The following is an 8,657-nucleotide window of genomic DNA, read 5'->3' as shown; positions in this document are numbered from 1 at the left end:
GTGTGTGTGTGTGTGTGTGTGTGTGTGTGTGTGTGTGTGTGTGTGTGTGTGTTCTAGTATATGGGCACATGTGCGTGTATGCATGGGTATGTGTAGGCCAGAAGTAAACTTTAAATATCTTCCTCAGTCATTTCCATCTTGTCTCTTTGAGAAGGATCTCTCACTGTTACCTGATTCAGTTAAGCTGGCTAGCCAAGAAGCCCCAGGGAATCCTCCTTGTCTCTGCCTCCCCATAACTAGGGTTACTAATTTGTGCTGCCACTCCTGGGTGTTTCATGGGGGTTCTGGGTATCAAGCTCGGGTCCTAAAGCTTGTTTGTCACATGATCTTCCCAGTTCCTAGGTTAAGTGGTTGGTTGGTTTGCTTTGTTTTGCAAGGCAGGATTTCTCTGTGTAACTGTGGCTGTCCTGAAACTCTGTCTGCAGACCAGGCTGGCCTCGAACTCAGAAATCTGCCTGTCTCTGCCTTCCCAGTGCTGGGATTAAAGGGATATGCCACCACCTCCCATCTAGAGATATGTTTATTTTTAAGGACTTATTTAGCACTGGCTTTGGTCAGCATCTTTTGGAGGAAGGCACAATTTTCTAAGCCCTAGAACCCATAGAAACAATGTTCCCAAGTTAACAAGCAAGTTAGAGTCCACCCCTGTCAGTGAGCCTTTTTGACAGGTTTCAGCCTGAGTCATATTGAAAGCTGGTACTTCCCAAATCTCACACTCTTTGAAGAAGGAACCAATGCCTCTAACTTCCTACTGCAATCCCAAGCCAGGCTCTGAAGCTATCTTAAGCCCTTCTATTTATCTGCCTGGTGGGGCACAACACTTACTTATTAAAAACATATCTATCATGGTTAATGACTTGATTTTCCCCTTTAATACAGTACAATGGCAGGTGTGAGGGGAAGAGGGGCTTCAGATGCTGCCACAGTAGGCTTCCTATTCAAAGACATCTCAACCATCAGCCTTGCCCCATGGTGCTGGGGCAAGGATGGGAGAGAGGCCTTTTTCCCACAACACACATACACATACAAATGCACCTACCTACTCTCCCAACCATGCACACTCACACACACAGGCACACAGAGAGATTACACGCTTGTTTCGAATGGAAAATCATGTCATTTGCAGTTTCAGATAAAAGCATGTTTGAGTGCATATGGAAGACACCATCAGCAACAACTTGGAGTGCCGAGTAAAACGGGTCATTAGGCTTTTGTTTGTTGGAGAGTGTCCCCCATCTGACAGCGCCGAATGGCACCACTTTTAGCAGCTTATGTTCCTGGTTACATTAAACAGACAAACAGATTGGCTATTTTGCATTTCTCATTCGACAACAGCTTGCCTTCATTTGCCGCACACGGGTGGCGATGCTGAAAGCATGGTGGATTACTGTAGCCAAGGTCCTGGTTTTGAATAACAGCAGATGCCAACATTGAACTTCAAAATCAATCAATTCTTTTTCCTGAGTATGGATAAAAGGTCTAGTAGAGCGCCTGCAGGGGGATTTCTGCTGCTTACAGCTGAAAACAGAGACGCCACATTCATTACCAAAGTTTCTGCAAGAAATAACAAATACGGTAGTTTGCGGAGAAAGGGGTTTCGAAGAAGCGAGTTCTCAGGAGTCTGCAGCATTCCCAAGACAGAGGAACTTGACATCAGGGTATGTGCTGCAGAGCCCCTCTGGGGTAAGTTGAGAGCTGTGTTCATCTATCTGGCAGCTTTGCTTCAAAGCTTGTTTCTGGTAGGATAATGAAAAGCTTTGGCAGTTCAACGAGCTACCCCTCACCAGAAACTGGAAGGCTAGCAGCCTGGTCTGAGTTCAAGCAGAAAGCATTTCAGTGTCACCGTGGCCTCCTGGGGCTGCTGATGCCCTTCCAGAATGGAGTCCTAGCCATGGTTAAGTGGCGGTCCCCTGCACTGTTACACTCATGTCAGAGGCTAGATTCTAGCATTCCCTGGCTCTCTCACTGTGACAAGTCAGGTGTAAAAAGGCCTTCCCAAGTGGTGTGGAAGAGACACAGGCAAAAGTCAGCTCCTGCAAGGAGTCTGTCTCCTATCTTAAAACAACTCTGAGGCCAAATGCTCAGGTAGACACTGATAGGTCTGATGAGACCCCTTGTACTCTGGCTGAGGACAAGCCATTGCTCAGCTCTCAATGCAGTGCTTTGAGGAGGAATCTAGCTTCGAGCCAGCTTCCTTACACATTAATGGTTTACTGGTGCTAACATGGGGTCACAGGAGATGCTCATGGGAGGCTCTATGTTTATCAGTAAGCTGATATGCAAATTACTACCTATATTATGTGGGTAAAGTATTTAACAAGAATTATTTAAGTAACACAAATGGGCATGTATTTAGAGGTATAATATATACCATGTACCATGTATTACATACAGTTACCATGTATGTAATATGGCAGAACCTTACCCCTGATGCCCTGTGACCCAGAAGGCAGGGCCAGCACACTCCAACTGTGGTCTCCTTAGGCTTTGCCATATAAAAATGGTAGGGGTTGGGGGGTGGGAAATACATTCTTAAGTTTCATAGCAGCATCAACTGCTTATTAAAAGTCCCTACCCCAGGCAGTAAGAATTGCCTGTCACCCTCAAACCCATCTTGAAGTAGACATTGCTGTCTGGGAGAGATGATGTCATAGTCTCCAAGGCTTGTAGGTCAATGAATCAACAGGTGTTGCTACCCCCTGGAGCTTTTCACATGGTGTCAGGGTCACTATCCTCCCAGGTTCCACAGGAAGTTGGGGAATCAGAACCCAGATGCCAGCTCTCCTTAGCAGTAGCCTGCCCTGCAGCAGCCGCAGACAGTGCCTTTCTAGACTGTCCTCTGGGGACTGCAGGGCCTCTTTTTGGTCAGCCTCTGGCAGCATTCACAGAGACAGCCCCCTGTGCCCAGTGACTGTCCCCTTCCTCCTCTTTCCTAGGTCCCCACTGTTTATCAACTCCTGGCTATTTCACCTTTTTTTTTTCTTCTTGCTCCTCTTCATGTGCTGATAACAGCAAAGACCCAAATTCAAGCACTTATGTCTTTACATATTTCAATGACAAACTACAAACCATTGCTCTATTGCTGTGTATTTGTTGTTATTCTAGGATTTTTATTTACCTGAATCTTCACAAATACACAAAATACTAGGATAAGTCTAAGATTTGAGATGAGGCTTCTTAAAAGTTCAATCATTAACAGCACAAAGAATCAACAGCCAATAAGTGTTATCAATTTAAATTTTTTTTCCATATACTTATGTGGGTTAGAAATAATCATTAGCCATTACACCTAATATGACACAAATTGAAACCAGCCATGATTCATAGTTAAACTTTACACAGCTAAACATTTTTGGAATGTGCTCCTGATGCCATTAGCAGTCTTGTGTGCTGAGGAGACCATTCCAGCTGATCTCTCCTTACAAGGAGCCAGAAAGGACAGACAGACAGCCCAAGCTAGATGAACAACACGAGAAAGCAAATGCTCCTACCCCAGGGTGCCATTCGAGTGGTAGAATGCTTGCCCAAAACACACAAATACCAGGTTCAGTTCTCAGTACCAAATAAAAACCAAGCATAGAATTGTATTATCTATAACCCCGGCACTTAAGAGGGAGAGGCAGCCGTTCAAAGTTCAAAGTCATCCTTAGCTACATAGAAAGTTTAAAAACAGTCAAGGATTCATGAGACTTGGTCTCAAAAATAAATAAATAAATGAAAAACAGCACACACACATATATACACACATAAATATAAGTTTAATATCTATTAAAAGTTCAATCATTAACAACAGAGTCAGCAGTCAGTAAGGGTCATCAGTTTAATTTTATTCATATATTTATCTAACTTAGGAATAATCATTAGCCTTACTTTTCAAATGATGCAAATTGAAACAACTCATGATTCATACCCATATTTGACCCTTCCACAAGTAAACATTCTCATATCTGTATGAGAAGGAAGGGAAGGAAGGAAGGAGAGGGAAAGAGAGAGAACAAACAAGATTGGCCAAGTAATCTGACAGGCTGGCATCTTCATGGAGCTGAGACCCCCAAGAAAGACTAAGGTAAGGGCATCTATAGGTTGCTGTGCAGGACACTTAAGGTTCTCCTAGGACCTGGACTTTTAGGTAGAAAATCTTCAGGGTGTGGGCACTTGGTTTGAGGTGAGAGCAGCCTCACCCCTCACAAGAGACTGAGCACATAAACTGCCAGTTAATTGAGTTTTCCTCTCTTCCTTGGCTTCCTTCTTCTCTGTCCCGCTGTCCCCCTAACCTTTGTGCTCCTGGACTGTCAATTTGGACCTTTTGTTGGCTTAATAGAGACTGAAGCCCCTTAGGGTCTGGAGTTTGCTGTTTTCATTCAACAGTGGAGGGAGTGTTTTTTTTTTGTCATTGTTTGTTCTTCTAAGCTGGGTTACAATACCTCAGCAGTGCAGAAGCAGTGTGCTTGGATCTCTAGATCCAGAACAAAACTCTCATTAATGGGTAGAGGGATTTCCTGGTCACAGCTTTTAGACAAAGGGCAAAGGTCTCCCATTAACCAACTTCCAGCCTAAACAAGACTGTGTAAAATGACAGGGAGGAGAGAGAGGAAAAAAAAAGCCAAATATTTGTTCCTTACTGTGGAGCTGCAACAGAATGGGGGCCTATTGATTGGTGCTACATACTGCCCTCTAAGGGACACCCCAGAGGGAGCTGTTGTGTGATCCTCGCACTAGGAGCTAGTATTGCTGAGTAAGGGGCTGAGACCGGCAAGGCTGTAAGGATTCCACTAACACAGCAAGTGTGTGTACCTGTCTTTGGACCCCTGCCTCTGGTTGTATGCTACCTGAGAAGGAAGCAGGAGCCTACTGGGTAGAAGTACAACTTCCATTGGTTCCCCAATAAATAGAATCCTCAAGAAACTCTCCAAGACTGGCAAGATCCTGCCAGGTGTGTACAGGTACTTATATCCATCTCTTTTAGATCTTCATCAAGCTAAATCCATACAAACCTTCCCTTCCTGCATCTGTAGCATGCAACATATGACCTCTGATCCTAATTCACTCCTGGGCCTTGAATACTGACTGCTACTTTTTGTTCTGTGTCACATCCCTGTTCACCACTTCTTCACCCAGGCAGAAGGAAGAGCTAGTCAATGGCCCCATCAAGAGGGCCCTCCTCAGTCAGAGCTGACTTGCAAAGCAAATAATTGGTGCATCTTTCCTCACCTTGTGCAAGAGCTTGTTGGGTCTGTCTTCCAGTGTTAGTTTCATATAAAACCTCGATAGAAGAAAGCACTAGCTGCTGAGAACTCACAAGTAAAACCTCTCGTACCTTCAGCAGAGTACCTGCTTCTCACATGCAGGGAGAACTTTTATGTTTATGAATTATTGATCCAAAATGGCCGCCCCTTCCATCAACTCACCACCATATGTGTTACTTCTTGTGGGATGGGGTCTCCATGAGCTTAGACAAAGGCTAGAGAGTTAAATTAACCTGGAGATTCCTAACCTCAGGGTGGTTGCCACGTGGTAGGGGCACCTAGCTTGTTGCTTTATCTCCTGTTGTCATTTTTTTTTTTTTACACAGGGCTCTGTATTTTCATTCTATACTGCATCCTACAAACTATTCAGGCAGTTATGACCTCAGGTACCTGTTGGAATCACTTATGAAGGCTCTTAGACACTTAACTCTGGGTTCTGTCCAAGTGGGTGGGTTAAATGGAGTAAAGCTCCCAGGTGGCCACAGTGTAGAACCCCTGGAAGGAACCATGGCCATAGGAGACCTGAGAAGAAGGTGAATATTCTCCTAAAAGGGAGAAGTCTCAACCAGGTATTTCTTTTTGAAATCTTATGATACTTATTTGCTTAATGTGTGTATTCACACATGTGGGCATATATGTGCCATAGCACACATGTGGAGGTCAAAGGTTAACTGGTATAAACTGACTCTCTCCTTCCAGTCTTTGAATCCTTGAGATCAAACTCAGGTTTCCAAGCTTGGCAGCAAGGGCCTTTACCCACTGAGCCATCTCATTGAACCCTCAACCCATATTTTTGTAGACCTCAGTTCTTATCCATGCCCTAGCACAGAACCCACTTAGTATAACAGTAATACAGAGGATGCTAATGATAGCATTTATTGAGCGCTCACGTTGACCAGACACTCCTGCCGAATACTAGTCAATACCCTTAGGAGAATCTCTACAAGCACTGTCCTGTTATTTCCCTTCTCTAATGGGGAAGCTGAAGTTCCGAGTTCAGTAGTTTTCCCCAAGTCTCACAGCTGCCAAAGGTGGCCAACTCAGTTTCAACTTCCTCATTCACTATCTGGATTTCTTACAAAATTGTGATGCCTTCCAAGACACAAGCAGGGAATTCTCCATCTGTTTTTAAAACATCAGGATGAGACCACAGTTAATGTCCAGCAAATGATGACTTAATTTTTCCTGCAGTTCAGGTCTGGGAGAGCACATATGTAATTCCAGCACTTGGAGATGGAGGCAAGAAGGTTCCTAATTTGAAACCAGCTTAGACAACATAGTAAGTTCCAGGTCAACTTAAGTTATAGTGATATAAGATAAAAGCAAGCACAAAAATTAAGAGCTGGGATATGGCCCGGTGGTAGCATGTACCCAGGTCTGGATTGTATCCCCAAAAATACAAGTAGGGAAAAACATTTTTTATTCTGTGAAAAATTTTATTATGATTTCACTGTTTTCTTTGGGTAGAAAACCCAATATTGATTCCATACAATCAAAAGTAGTTGCCAAGAAAACCCTTCTGATGTTTTATTTCATGTTGCCTCATTTGGATTCTCTGTGTTGTCTTGCGACACTCTGATGGTCTCTAACTAAAGTATGAAGCAAGACTTCATGATACAAATGCCAGCATGACTCAGAGTTCGTGCCCACAAGTGTTTACGGTAAAGAAGAGGCAGGTTGAAAGGGAGAAGAGGACTACCAGCCAGGACTGGTGGCAAACTCTCACAACCCTAGCACTTGGGATAGAAGCAGGAGGGTTAGGAGTTCAAGACTAAGTCACATAATGTAATTGTCTTGAGAACAACCTGGGTTATAGAAGACACTGTCCTAAAAGAGAAAAACAAAGTGAAATAAAAGAAAAGTGACTGTGAGCTAGCACAGGACACTTAGCTGTACAGCATGCCCCTACCCACTGCTGAGCAAATCACCTCTGGACTTTTTTTTCCCCCTTACAAAAAGAAAAGTTATGTGTTAACACAGAGGAGAGTCCACTGGCCAGGGCATCAAGAGCAGATAGAAAGGGAAGGAGGAAAACTGACCTTCTCAGGAGCCTTGAATTACAGTGGAGAAATAATAGATTGCTTGGAGAGAAATTGAACAGTATGTTTCCCATTAATCTGCAAACTAGCTTAGTGGAGCCATCCCTGGCTCTTATAATTCTCGTTCCCTTGATCCTGGGAAGGGAAGAACAAAACTAAGGCTTTAGTCTTGTTCTTAATAAACTTAAAGAGCTTAAACTTAAAGGAAAGGTAAAACAATGAAGAGAATCCTTGAATCATCATGGGAAAACTCGGTGGGAAACTGCTAGAATGCATTCACGGAACCAGTATTTCGGAGGTTTGGGGACAGTTTTTTGTTGTTGTTGTTGTTTTTTTAAATATCCCATGTAGACAAGGCTAGCCTTGAACTCATTGTGTATCTGAAGAAGACATTAAATTTTTCATCCACCCACCCCTACCTCTCCAGTGGTAAGATTGCAGCCATCTACCACTATGCCTGGTTTTTGTTTGCTTGTTTTTATAGGGTGCTTGGGAGCAAACCTAAGGATTCGAATAACTAGGCAAGTAGACTATCAAATGAGCTATGTGTCTAACACCAAGCTGATTTAAAACATTAATAGATTAATTCACCTAATTTTTAGGTTTTCTTGACCTCCCTGGATTCTTATCATGAGCAGATTAATGACATAAACATTTAAATCTTGACTTTAGATGATTGGCCTTATTTAATCTGGCAGTAATGGTACAAAGAACTTCCAATCATCAAGCACAGTCTAAGAAAGGCTGATGTGAGCTCTAGACCTTTTTCTCTCCATAGCCACTGGCTCTCTTGAAGAGCTCCACTGGTTGGTAAAAATGTAATGATGGGCGTTCTGGATAGAGCTGTCTTCATTCTGGCATGCAGACCCAAAGAGGTGAGCATCAACGTCAGAAAGGCTGCTGATCAAAGAGCATGACAGCAGAATGCAAATGTTGCTGTTTTGTTGTCCCACATAGGCTCAGGTATGGTCACAGCTTCACCTTCTGTGAAGTGGGCATGACCTGAGTATGCACATCAGGGCTTATTCAGAAAATTTAACAAGAAAGTGCTTCCTGGAGTGTTTGGCACAAAGCTATGCTCCAAGAAATAGTTTCCACCACCCCCTGCTAGATGTCACCATCCCTAAACAACAGGTGACTCAGGGCTCACTGGCATCAGACTTTAGTCCTTGCTCTGTAAATGGATTCAAGGACTTGGGTTGGAAACATAGCATTGAAGCTTAGACTGATGAACCCAGCCCTCAAATAGCTACAGATATGTAGCCCAGTAGTTATATTTTGTTGTTGTTGTTTTTTTTTTTTTTTTTTTTTTTCTTGAAGATGCATTGCTCACCTCCCAAAATATATATGGACAGAGAATTGTTTTTTTGGT

Source organism: Psammomys obesus, unplaced genomic scaffold (genome assembly GCF_907164565.1).
Source record: "Psammomys obesus unplaced genomic scaffold, mPsaObe1.curated_primary_1811, whole genome shotgun sequence".
Classification (NCBI taxonomy): domain Eukaryota; kingdom Metazoa; phylum Chordata; class Mammalia; order Rodentia; family Muridae; genus Psammomys; species Psammomys obesus.
The sequence above is the reverse complement of the archived record's forward strand: the minus strand, read 5'-3'. Positions refer to the sequence as shown.